General features: G+C 48.6%; 4 non-coding genes across 4 annotated transcripts; all 4 read right to left on the reverse strand.

The window, feature by feature from the left end:
- Positions 1 to 617: 617 nt before the first annotated feature.
- On the reverse strand, positions 618 to 690 carry Trnar-ucg (transfer RNA arginine (anticodon UCG)). Its single transcript has one exon. It is a non-coding gene; the product is annotated as a tRNA-Arg (tRNA).
- A 2,024-nt stretch (positions 691 to 2,714) lies between these two features.
- Trnat-agu (transfer RNA threonine (anticodon AGU)) lies at positions 2,715 to 2,787 on the reverse strand. The gene has a single exon. It is a non-coding gene; the product is annotated as a tRNA-Thr (tRNA).
- Positions 2,788 to 5,754: 2,967 nt separating this feature from the next.
- Positions 5,755 to 5,827, reverse strand: Trnat-agu (transfer RNA threonine (anticodon AGU)). Its single transcript has one exon. It is a non-coding gene; the product is annotated as a tRNA-Thr (tRNA).
- Positions 5,828 to 8,788: 2,961 nt separating this feature from the next.
- On the reverse strand, positions 8,789 to 8,861 carry Trnat-agu (transfer RNA threonine (anticodon AGU)). The gene has a single exon. It is a non-coding gene; the product is annotated as a tRNA-Thr (tRNA).
- Between the last annotated feature and the right edge of the window lie 4,723 nt (positions 8,862 to 13,584).

A 13,584-nucleotide genomic window follows, 5' to 3' on the forward strand; every position in this document is an offset into this window, starting at 1 on the left:
ACGTAGGCAAAGTTAAAAGTTGCTATTTCCATTACATAACGTTAATCAGAAAAACGGTAATTTACATCTGCAGCGGAACAAAATTCCCTTCCCCCCCGGTGTGGGGCTCGAACCCACGACCATGGGATTAAGAATATCACACTCTACCGACTGAGCTAGCCGGCTGCCTTGGTGAATACCTGCGGGTTAGCACGTCACACAGTACTCGTTTGGGTTGGGTGGTCCCATACAGAATCTCTCCATGCTGCCTAATGTTTTCCTAACGTCACACTCGTCACGTACTTCACTTTTATTTCATAATCATTTCGGTGAGGTAAAGGAATTGCATGACAACCTGCAGAGCTAGTGGCGTCAAAATTAACACACATACTTGATGTGACTCAAAAGCCGAACGAGTTACTTTCCGACGTTGTTTTAGATGTGCAAGTGCCAGTCAAAACTCGCGGTGACGGCACTCTGCCGACCATTTCGCTAGTTAACACCGGTCTTGTTGTGTGTGTTTCAAGCTCAAGAGCATCTCCAAGCAGAAAATGGTCAACAGAAACATTCAGACGGTTTCGTACTGCTCAATTGCTACATTAAAACGGTATGTTTCTTTTTCAGAACTGAAAAAAAACTGAGCGTGACAGCATTCGAACCTGTAATCTTCAGATCCGAAGTCTGACGCCTTATCCATTAGGCCACACGGTCACTAGCGACGAAGTATAACTTGTATACGACTCATCTCGTAACGCTCACACCCCTGAGGAATAGTGTTTTCGTTCCACACAGCCGCTGCCCCTTGCTCTTTCCCACCCAAACGTTACATTCAACCTCTTACGAGACCGACCAAGTATAGACTGGGAAACCAGACCACACACTTCGTGCATTCGGAATCGAAGGCAGGGCGACCGTCGCCGCATTTGCTACCATGGCCATTTGCTACTTCTGCAGATGCGGCGGCGGCGACTACGACGACGACGACGACGACGACGACCGCGAGAGGCTCTGAGATATGTGAGAAATTCATCTATAAAATGTAATTCAGACTGCCTCGTCCCACCTTATGCTGTACCGCTTTGGCAAATGCTTTATCTGCGCCATTCGCCTTAATCACATCTGAGCGTAATTCTTAATAAAACGCTTGTCGCTAATTGTTCGTCATCACAGATACTTTTTGCTATACGGCCACGACGCGCAACTGATTTCGAAAATTCGTCTTCCTCCTCTGAGGACGGGAACTCACGACCCCTGGTTTACTAGACCAGTGCTCTACCACTGAGCTAAAGAGGCGCGGCCTAGCGGTACTCTTGCGTACTTCGTCCTTACGGTCGCTGGATCATCAGACTTGAGCTGACAACACTTCATATTACCGACTACTATTTGCAGCTATGGCGATCCATTACTGCTTGGCTACACATCTGACACGTAACCGATGTGCTCTCCAAACAACAACACTTGCATTTCAGAACATGTCTTTCACACATGTCTACAAAATCACCTTTACCTTCAAATACAGTTTTCTTGCGACTGACAGAGACGTAGGCAAAGTTAAAAGTTGCTATTTCCATTACATCACGTTAATCAGAAAAACGGTAATTTACATCTGCAGCGGAACAAAATTCCCTTCCGCCCCGGTGTGGGGCTCGAACCCACGACCCTGGGATTAAGAATATCACGCTCTACCGACTGAGCTAGCCGGCTGCCTTGGTGAATACCTGCGGGTTAGCACGTCACACAGTACTCGTTTCGGTTGGGTGGTCCCATACAGAATCTCTCCATGCTGCCTAATGTTTTCCTAACGTCACACTCGTCACGTACTTCACTTTTATTTCATAATCATTTCGGAGAGGTAAAGGAATTGCATGACAACCTGCAGAGCTGGTGGCGTCAAAATTAACACACATACTTGATGTGACTCAAAAGCCGAACGAGTTACTTTCCGACGTTGTTTTAGATGTGCAAGTGCCAGTCAAAACTCGCAGTGACGGCACTCTGCCGACCATTTCGCTAGTTAACACCGGTCTTGTTGTGTGTGTTTCAAGCTCAAGAGCATCTCCAAGCAGAAAATGGTCAACAGAAACATTCAGACGGTTTCGTACTGCTCAATTGCTACATTAAAACGGTATGTTTCTTTTTCAGAACTGGAAAAAAACTGAGCGTGACAGCATTCGAACCTGTAATCTTCAGAACCGAAGTCCGACGCATTATCCATCCGGCCACACGGTCACTAGCGACCAAGTATAACTTGTATACGACTCATCTCGTAACGCTCACACCCCTGAGGAATAGTGATTTCGTTCCAAACAGCCGCTGCCCCTTGCTCTTTCCCAACCAAACGTTACATTCAACCTCTTACGAGACCGAACAAATATAGACTGGGAAACAAGACCACACACTTTGTGCATTCGGAATCGAAGGCAGGGCGTCCCTCGCCGCATTTGCTACCATGGCCATTTGCTACTTCTGCAGAAGCGGCGGCGGCGACGACGACGACGACGACGACGACGACCGCGAGAGGCTCTGTGATATGTGAGAAATTCATCTATAAAATGTAATTCAGACTGCCTCGTCCCACCTTCTGCTGTACCGCTTTGGCAAATGCTTTATCTGCGCCATTCGCCTTAATCACATCTGAGCGTAATTCTTAATAAAACGCTTGTCGCTAATTGTTCGTCATCACAGACACTGTTTGCAATACGGCCACGACGCGCAACTGATTTCCAAAATTCGCCTGCCTCCTCTGAGGATGTGAACTCACGACCCCTGGTTTACTAGACCAGTGCTCTACCACTGAGCTAAAGAGGCGCGGCCGAGCGGTAGTCTTGCGTACTTCGTCCTTACCGTCGTCTGGATCATCAGACTTGAGCTGACAACACTTCATATTACCGACTACTATTTGCAGCTATGGCGATCCATTACTGCTTGGCTACACATCTGACACGTAACCGATGTGCTCTCCAAACAACAACACTTGCATTTCAGAACATGTCTTTCACACATGTCTACAAAATCACCTTTACCTTCAAATACAGTTTTCTTGCGACTGACAGAGACGTAGGCAAAGTTAAAAGTTGCTATTTCCATTACATCACGTTAATCAGAAAAACGGTAATTTACATCTGCAGCGGAACAAAATTCCGTTCCGCCCAGGGTGGGGCTTGAACCCTCGACCCTACGATTAAGAATATCATGCTCTACCGACTGAGCTAGCCGGCTCCCTCGGTGAATACATCCCGGTCTAGCACGTCACACAGTACTCCTTTGGGTTGGGTGGTTCCATACAGAATCTCTCCATGCTGCCTAATGTTTTCCTAACGTCACACTCGTCACGTACTTCACTTTTATTTCATAATCATTTCGGAGAGGTAAAGGAATTGCATGACAACCTGCAGAGCTGGTGGCGACAAAATTAACACACATACTTGATGTGACTCAAAAGCCGAACGAGTTACTTTCCGACGCTGTTTTAGATGTGCAAGTGCCAGTCAAAACTCGCGGTGACGGCACTCTGCCGACCATTTCGCTAGTTAACACCGGTCTTGTTGTGTGTGTTTCAAGCTCAAGAGCATCTCCAAGCAGAAAATGGTCAACAGAAACATTCAGACGGTTTCGTACTGCTCAATTGCTACATTAAAACGGTATGTTTCTTTTTCAGAACTGGAAAAAAACTGAGCGTGAAAGCATTCGAACCTGTAATCTTCAGATCCGAAGTCCGACGCCTTATCCATTCGGCCACACGGTCACTAGCGACGAAGTATAACTTGTATACGACTCATCTCGTAACGCTCACACCCCTGAGGAATAGTGTTTTCGTTCCACACAGCCGCTGCCCCTTGCTCTTTCCCACCCAAACGTTACATTCAACCTCTTACGAGACCGACCAAGTATAGACTGGGAAACCAGACCACACACTTCGTGCATTCGGAATCGAAGGCAGGGCGACCGTCGCCGCATTTGCTACCATGGCCATTTGCTACTTCTGCAGATGCGGCGGCGGCGACTACGACGACGACGACGACGACGACGACGACGACCGCGAGAGGCTCTGAGATATGTGAGAAATTCATCTATAAAATGTAATTCAGACTGCCTCGTCCCACCTTATGCTGTACCGCTTTGGCAAATGCTTTATCTGCGCCATTCGCCTTAATCACATCTGAGCGTAATTCTTAATAAAACGCTTGTCGCTAATTGTTCGTCATCACAGATACTTTTTGCTATACGGCCACGACGCGCAACTGATTTCGAAAATTCGTCTTCCTCCTCTGAGGACGGGAACTCACGACCCCTGGTTTACTAGACCAGTGCTCTACCACTGAGCTAAAGAGGCGCGGCCTAGCGGTACTCTTGCGTACTTCGTCCTTACGGTCGCTGGATCATCAGACTTGAGCTGACAACACTTCATATTACCGACTACTATTTGCAGCTATGGCGATCCATTACTGCTTGGCTACACATCTGACACGTAACCGATGTGCTCTCCAAACAACAACACTTGCATTTCAGAACATGTCTTTCACACATGTCTACAAAATCACCTTTACCTTCAAATACAGTTTTCTTGCGACTGACAGAGACGTAGGCAAAGTTAAAAGTTGCTATTTCCATTACATCACGTTAATCAGAAAAACGGTAATTTACATCTGCAGCGGAACAAAATTCCCTTCCGCCCCGGTGTGGGGCTCGAACCCACGACCCTGGGATTAAGAATATCACGCTCTACCGACTGAGCTAGCCGGCTGCCTTGGTGAATACCTGCGGGTTAGCACGTCACACAGTACTCGTTTCGGTTGGGTGGTCCCATACAGAATCTCTCCATGCTGCCTAATGTTTTCCTAACGTCACACTCGTCACGTACTTCACTTTTATTTCATAATCATTTCGGAGAGGTAAAGGAATTGCATGACAACCTGCAGAGCTGGTGGCGTCAAAATTAACACACATACTTGATGTGACTCAAAAGCCGAACGAGTTACTTTCCGACGTTGTTTTAGATGTGCAAGTGCCAGTCAAAACTCGCAGTGACGGCACTCTGCCGACCATTTCGCTAGTTAACACCGGTCTTGTTGTGTGTGTTTCAAGCTCAAGAGCATCTCCAAGCAGAAAATGGTCAACAGAAACATTCAGACGGTTTCGTACTGCTCAATTGCTACATTAAAACGGTATGTTTCTTTTTCAGAACTGGAAAAAAACTGAGCGTGACAGCATTCGAACCTGTAATCTTCAGAACCGAAGTCCGACGCATTATCCATCCGGCCACACGGTCACTAGCGACCAAGTATAACTTGTATACGACTCATCTCGTAACGCTCACACCCCTGAGGAATAGTGATTTCGTTCCAAACAGCCGCTGCCCCTTGCTCTTTCCCAACCAAACGTTACATTCAACCTCTTACGAGACCGAACAAATATAGACTGGGAAACAAGACCACACACTTTGTGCATTCGGAATCGAAGGCAGGGCGTCCCTCGCCGCATTTGCTACCATGGCCATTTGCTACTTCTGCAGAAGCGGCGGCGGCGACGACGACGACGACGACGACGACGACCGCGAGAGGCTCTGTGATATGTGAGAAATTCATCTATAAAATGTAATTCAGACTGCCTCGTCCCACCTTCTGCTGTACCGCTTTGGCAAATGCTTTATCTGCGCCATTCGCCTTAATCACATCTGAGCGTAATTCTTAATAAAACGCTTGTCGCTAATTGTTCGTCATCACAGACACTGTTTGCAATACGGCCACGACGCGCAACTGATTTCCAAAATTCGCCTGCCTCCTCTGAGGATGTGAACTCACGACCCCTGGTTTACTAGACCAGTGCTCTACCACTGAGCTAAAGAGGCGCGGCCGAGCGGTACTCTTGCGTACTTCGTCCTTACCGTCGTCTGGATCATCAGACTTGAGCTGACAACACTTCATATTACCGACTACTATTTGCAGCTATGGCGATCCATTACTGCTTGGCTACACATCTGACACGTAACCGATGTGCTCTCCAAACAACAACACTTGCATTTCAGAACATGTCTTTCACACATGTCTACAAAATCACCTTTACCTTCAAATACAGTTTTCTTGCGACTGACAGAGACGTAGGCAAAGTTAAAAGTTGCTATTTCCATTACATCACGTTAATCAGAAAAACGGTAATTTACATCTGCAGCGGAACAAAATTCCGTTCCGCCCAGGGTGGGGCTTGAACCCTCGACCCTACGATTAAGAATATCATGCTCTACCGACTGAGCTAGCCGGCTCCCTCGGTGAATACATCCCGGTCTAGCACGTCACACAGTACTCCTTTGGGTTGGGTGGTTCCATACAGAATCTCTCCATGCTGCCTAATGTTTTCCTAACGTCACACTCGTCACGTACTTCACTTTTATTTCATAATCATTTCGGAGAGGTAAAGGAATTGCATGACAACCTGCAGAGCTGGTGGCGACAAAATTAACACACATACTTGATGTGACTCAAAAGCCGAACGAGTTACTTTCCGACGCTGTTTTAGATGTGCAAGTGCCAGTCAAAACTCGCGGTGACGGCACTCTGCCGACCATTTCGCTAGTTAACACCGGTCTTGTTGTGTGTGTTTCAAGCTCAAGAGCATCTCCAAGCAGAAAATGGTCAACAGAAACATTCAGACGGTTTCGTACTGCTCAATTGCTACATTAAAACGGTATGTTTCTTTTTCAGAACTGGAAAAAAACTGAGCGTGAAAGCATTCGAACCTGTAATCTTCAGATCCGAAGTCCGACGCCTTATCCATTCGGCCACACGGTCACTAGCGACGAAGTATAACTTGTATACGACTCATCTCGTAACGCTCACACCCCTGAGGAATAGTGGTTTCGTTCCACACAGCCGCTGCCCCTTGCTCTTTCCCACCCAAACGTTACATTCAACCTCTTACGAGACCGAACAAATATAGACTGGGAAACAAGACCACACACTTTGTGCATTCGGAATCGAAGGCAGGGCGTCCCTCACCGCATTTGCTACCATGGCCATTTGCTACTTCTGCAGAAGCGGCGGCGGCGACGACGACGACGACGACGACGACGACGACCGCGAGAGGCTCTGAGATATGTGAGAAATTCATCTATAAAATGTAATTCAGACTGCCTCGTCCCACCTTATGCTGTACCGCTTTGGCAAATGCTTTATCTGCGCCATTCGCCTTAATCACATCTGAGCGTAATTCTTAATAAAACGCTTGTCGCTAATTGTTCGTCATCACAGATACTTTTTGCTATACGGCCACGACGCGCAACTGATTTCGAAAATTCGTCTTCCTCCTCTGAGGACGGGAACTCACGACCCCTGGTTTACTAGACCAGTGCTCTACCACTGAGCTAAAGAGGCGCGGCCTAGCGGTACTCTTGCGTACTTCGTCCTTACGGTCGCTGGATCATCAGACTTGAGCTGACAACACTTCATATTACCGACTACTATTTGCAGCTATGGCGATCCATTACTGCTTGGCTACACATCTGACACGTAACCGATGTGCTCTCCAAACAACAACACTTGCATTTCAGAACATGTCTTTCACACATGTCTACAAAATCACCTTTACCTTCAAATACAGTTTTCTTGCGACTGACAGAGACGTAGGCAAAGTTAAAAGTTGCTATTTCCATTACATCACGTTAATCAGAAAAACGGTAATTTACATCTGCAGCGGAACAAAATTCCCTTCCGCCCCGGTGTGGGGCTCGAACCCACGACCCTGGGATTAAGAATATCACGCTCTACCGACTGAGCTAGCCGGCTGCCTTGGTGAATACCTGCGGGTTAGCACGTCACACAGTACTCGTTTCGGTTGGGTGGTCCCATACAGAATCTCTCCATGCTGCCTAATGTTTTCCTAACGTCACACTCGTCACGTACTTCACTTTTATTTCATAATCATTTCGGAGAGGTAAAGGAATTGCATGACAACCTGCAGAGCTGGTGGCGTCAAAATTAACACACATACTTGATGTGACTCAAAAGCCGAACGAGTTACTTTCCGACGTTGTTTTAGATGTGCAAGTGCCAGTCAAAACTCGCAGTGACGGCACTCTGCCGACCATTTCGCTAGTTAACACCGGTCTTGTTGTGTGTGTTTCAAGCTCAAGAGCATCTCCAAGCAGAAAATGGTCAACAGAAACATTCAGACGGTTTCGTACTGCTCAATTGCTACATTAAAACGGTATGTTTCTTTTTCAGAACTGGAAAAAAACTGAGCGTGACAGCATTCGAACCTGTAATCTTCAGAACCGAAGTCCGACGCATTATCCATCCGGCCACACGGTCACTAGCGACCAAGTATAACTTGTATACGACTCATCTCGTAACGCTCACACCCCTGAGGAATAGTGATTTCGTTCCAAACAGCCGCTGCCCCTTGCTCTTTCCCAACCAAACGTTACATTCAACCTCTTACGAGACCGAACAAATATAGACTGGGAAACAAGACCACACACTTTGTGCATTCGGAATCGAAGGCAGGGCGTCCCTCGCCGCATTTGCTACCATGGCCATTTGCTACTTCTGCAGAAGCGGCGGCGGCGACGACGACGACGACGACGACGACGACCGCGAGAGGCTCTGTGATATGTGAGAAATTCATCTATAAAATGTAATTCAGACTGCCTCGTCCCACCTTCTGCTGTACCGCTTTGGCAAATGCTTTATCTGCGCCATTCGCCTTAATCACATCTGAGCGTAATTCTTAATAAAACGCTTGTCGCTAATTGTTCGTCATCACAGACACTGTTTGCAATACGGCCACGACGCGCAACTGATTTCCAAAATTCGCCTGCCTCCTCTGAGGATGTGAACTCACGACCCCTGGTTTACTAGACCAGTGCTCTACCACTGAGCTAAAGAGGCGCGGCCGAGCGGTACTCTTGCGTACTTCGTCCTTACCGTCGTCTGGATCATCAGACTTGAGCTGACAACACTTCATATTACCGACTACTATTTGCAGCTATGGCGATCCATTACTGCTTGGCTACACATCTGACACGTAACCGATGTGCTCTCCAAACAACAACACTTGCATTTCAGAACATGTCTTTCACACATGTCTACAAAATCACCTTTACCTTCAAATACAGTTTTCTTGCGACTGACAGAGACGTAGGCAAAGTTAAAAGTTGCTATTTCCATTACATCACGTTAATCAGAAAAACGGTAATTTACATCTGCAGCGGAACAAAATTCCGTTCCGCCCAGGGTGGGGCTTGAACCCTCGACCCTGCGATTAAGAATATCATGCTCTACCGACTGAGCTAGCCGGCTCCCTCGGTGAATACATGCCGGTCTAGCACGTCACACAGTACTCCTTTGGGTTGGGTGGTTCCATACAGAATCTCTCCATGCTGCCTAATGTTTTCCTAACGTCACACTCGTCACGTACTTCACTTTTATTTCATAATCATTTCTGAGAGGTAAAGGAATTGCATGACAACCTGCAGAGCTGGTGGCGACAAAATTAACACACATACTTGATGTGACTCAAAAGCCGAACGAGTTACTTTCCGACGCTGTTTTAGATGTGCAAGTGCCAGTCAAAACTCGCGGTGACGGCACTCTGCCGACCATTTCGCTAGTTAACACCGGTCTTGTTGTGTGTGTTTCAAGCTCAAGAGCATCTCCAAGCAGAAAATGGTCAACAGAAACATTCAGACGGTTTCGTACTGCTCAATTGCTACATTAAAACGGTATGTTTCTTTTTCAGAACTGGAAAAAAACTGAGCGTGAAAGCATTCGAACCTGTAATCTTCAGATCCGAAGTCCGACGCCTTATCCATTCGGCCACACGGTCACTAGCGACGAAGTATAACTTGTATACGACTCATCTCGTAACGCTCACACCCCTGAGGAATAGTGGTTTCGTTCCACACAGCCGCTGCCCCTTGCTCTTTCCCACCCAAACGTTACATTCAACCTCTTACGAGACCGAACAAATATAGACTGGGAAACAAGACCACACACTTTGTGCATTCGGAATCGAAGGCAGGGCGTCCCTCGCCGCATTTGCTACCATGGCCATTTGCTACTTCTGCAGAAGCGGCGGCGGCGACGACGACGACGACGACGACGACGACGACCGCGAGAGGCTCTGAGATATGTGAGAAATTCATCTATAAAATGTAATTCAGACTGCCTCGTCCCACCTTATGCTGTACCGCTTTGGCAAATGCTTTATCTCGCTGGGAAAGCGGTCTGCGTGGCGTCACCTGGGGGAGGTGTGTTGCCTTCCGAAACTGGGTTAAAACCGCCAGGAGACCCTCTGATTCCTGGAAATCCTCAGACACGTCTGAAGTGCTCTTGGCTCAGAGGAACCTGAGTGGGGTGGGGACCGCAATGTCCTATCCCGTGGCCTTGACGTGGCCCTGGCGCTCAGTAGCTCCGTCGAAAGGAGTGAAGCTAACACGGGAAGGGCCGTCCATGCATGACGTTAAAAGGCTAGCCCTTAACTGGGTGCAATCCTCACGGTCTGCACTGGCCCACCGTGAACTAGCAAAAGCGGTGGGTGAGACGTGGTCGGTCATGATCCCCCGGTACGTGTGGAGACCCCCATGGGGAACGTAACTCGGGCTTGAGTGCCGCACCGTCTCGATGATGTCGAACTCCACAATATAAGACCCAGTCATGTCTATCTCTGGGCTGTGGATTCGTGAGGGTTGTCGTGTGTCAAGGAAGGACGTTAAACTCCCGTCATGGTAGGACGTAAAACGCCCCCAACCCAGGCGAAAGCAAAGGGTGCATGGCGCAGGGGTAGCTGCGTTACGGGAGACACTCCACCTGTCTCCCTTGAGTTGAGCCCGGTGGTCAGGCGAGGGTATGAGGGTGAGCCTCACGGCTTTCCTGGGGCCCTGCAGTCCGGCTGCCGACGTTCCTCACGTCCTGGACGACGTTAAATGTCTCCCAACCCAAGGCGAAAGCAAAGGGTGCATGGCGCAGGGGAAGCTGCGCAAGAGGGACACAACATCTGTCCCTGGGGAGGGGAGGGTCGAGTGGGGCTGCTCGGGGGTGGGTGATGGCGCCTTGGCGACTCCCCACCACTGGGTAGCTTCTGCTCCCCTCCCCTCCCCTATTTTTACGCAGGGCACAGACCATCAGGTGCCCCGCATGCTGGCGACCTCTTTTGTCGGCGTGGGACCTCGGCGCGATTCGGCAAGGGTGCTTCGCCGCGCCTCTGGGTAACCGAGGCGTGGTCCGCCAAACCCAGATGGTGGTGACATCGTCTGGGCCAGGTTAGCTGGGTCCAGACCGCCGAAAGACTGGGTGACCGGCCCGCCACCTGAGTAGGAGCGGGTCCTTGGCCGAAAGGTGGAAGCTCGGGCGAGTAGGCGGCGAAGGGCGAGAAGTGCATCCGCTTCTCCGGAGTGCGGGGTGCACTTGCCGGTGATCGCTGGGTGAAATCGTCGATGAGGAGGCCGCTGAAGAGGACCAGTGCGTTGGAAACGGTGCGCTGAACCTGACAGCTCAGGAATGCTCTTGACCTAGGGGCGAGGTTGGTGAGCGAGCTGCAGTCTTAGTCCCTCCCCCATGCCAGAGGAACCGGTCCGGGGAAAGAGACGGGTTCCCAACCCCTTTTTTTTCGCTTGTCAAATAATGATGATGGCTACAAACGAGACAAGCGATTTGAGTGCGCCTGCGAGGCTTTCGACGCTAGCTGATCCCTCGCCACAGGAAGGCCTGGGTCAGGCAATGGTAGAATGCAGCATGGAAAGGCATCTCAGATTAAGCCAGTTCCTGGACCATAACGTAAAGAACGGTAAAATTAGTCAAACCGCGGTACAGGCATTGAAAAACGAGTTGGCGGCATGGGCAATAGCCAACGCCAAACTCGAAGGACGACTAGAGGAGCTCGAAAGAGAGAATGAAAGGCTCCGGAAACAGCCTGCTAGGACATGGGCCGGGGTCGCGGCGCAAGCTGCACCCAAGGCTCCCACAACCAGAGAAACTATCGTCAAGGTGTCCAAGCGGCCGGAAACAGCGGTCTTTTTGAGACCAATGCCTGGCCAGAACATAAAGAAGGTCCAAGAAGTCTTCGCGACTTCAGTCAACCCAGTTAAGGACAAAATTAAAATTAACAGGATTAAGGCTACAAAGAATGTAGTGATTGTCGATGTTGCCACTGAGGAGGACAAGAACAAGCTTTTGGCGAATCAACAGCTATGTAAGGCAGTCAGATGTGAACCCCCCCGTAAGAAGAACCCCTTGGTCATTCTTTATGATGTGCCAAAGTCCATAACGGACGAGGACCTGTGTAAGACGATCTATGAGCAAAACTTTGACTCAGAAGGCAACATGGAAACTTTCCTAAAAGACTTTAAACTTAGGTTTAAAACTGGGCCTAAGGATAAAGATACAGTCCACCACGTAGCAGAAGTCACAGGATCCCTATGGAGGAAATTGACAGCTATGGGCAGGGTATACATAGGTTTTCACTCTGTTAATGTCAAGGACTACCTTGTTGTCCCCCGGTGTCAGAACTGTGGGGATATTGATCACATACACAAATACTGTAGTAGGAAACCTGCTTGCTCCAGATGCGGAGAGGAGGAACATATGAGGAAGGAATGTAAGAAGTCCGTGGTGTGCATTCCCTGCACACGGAGAGGAAAGAAAACCTGTGGTATGGCAGGAAGAAACTGCCCGACCTACAAACTGCTAGAGCAGAGACTCATATCCCGAATTGACTATGGCTGATGCTGGTAACATAAGAAGGACGAACATCAAAAGGAAGTCTCCCAGCAAAAGAAAAAGGGACGCTGGAAGGGCAGAAAGGTTTAATAAATTTTTGAAGTCTCTAAAACAAATGCAAGAACGAAAAGCAACGATGATTGACTTCAGTACACAAACTGACTCTGATCCGAGATTCGAAGAGATAAGAGAAATAATGCACGAAATAAAAGAAATTGAGGTAATTGTAGACGACTTCTGGGCTGCTAGTGAGTCTCCACCCTCAACATCTCCAGCTCCTCACTCAAAATTAAACCCTGAAGCTGAAACTTTCGTCTCAAAGCTTGAATTAAAAGGGACACAGGAAGTAAAAATGGTTGATCTTTGTATTCAAACAGAACCTGAAGAAGAAAATGAGGAGCATGACGGAAAAGCAGTTAACCCAGGCTCACAGCCTCAATCTTTACCTGGAAGGAACAGCTCTGCTCCTGTCCCAGGGAGTCTTCCAACTTTTACCCTGCAAGACAGCACAGTCACAAGCACCACTACGAGCACAAGTATGGCACAGCTGCAAGACGATAAACCGGTTGTAGGAGCGGACCCAAGACGGATCTATCCCAACTTGGAGTTCGCGATGCAGCTATCGCGTCTGGAGCAACCAGCGATCCTCGCTACAGCTTTGAGGCACGTCGTACGCGTAGGTCATGAACATGGCAGAATGGTCACCTTCACGGCGATGGAGGCTGTAGATAGAATACAGCTGAAGTCAGTGAATCTTCCCACTGATTTCGGAGCCCTGCGTGACCTGGTGAAGAAAGTATTTGAGAGAAGAGGTGAAGAATTCAAGCTGGACGAAATTTATGCACAGGCTGTCCTAGCTAATGGTAGAGTAGCATTCGACTTTAACAAATCATGG

The sequence above is a fragment of the Schistocerca gregaria genome, chromosome 1 (assembly GCF_023897955.1).
Source record: "Schistocerca gregaria isolate iqSchGreg1 chromosome 1, iqSchGreg1.2, whole genome shotgun sequence".
Taxonomy (NCBI): Eukaryota; Metazoa; Arthropoda; class Insecta; order Orthoptera; family Acrididae; genus Schistocerca; species Schistocerca gregaria.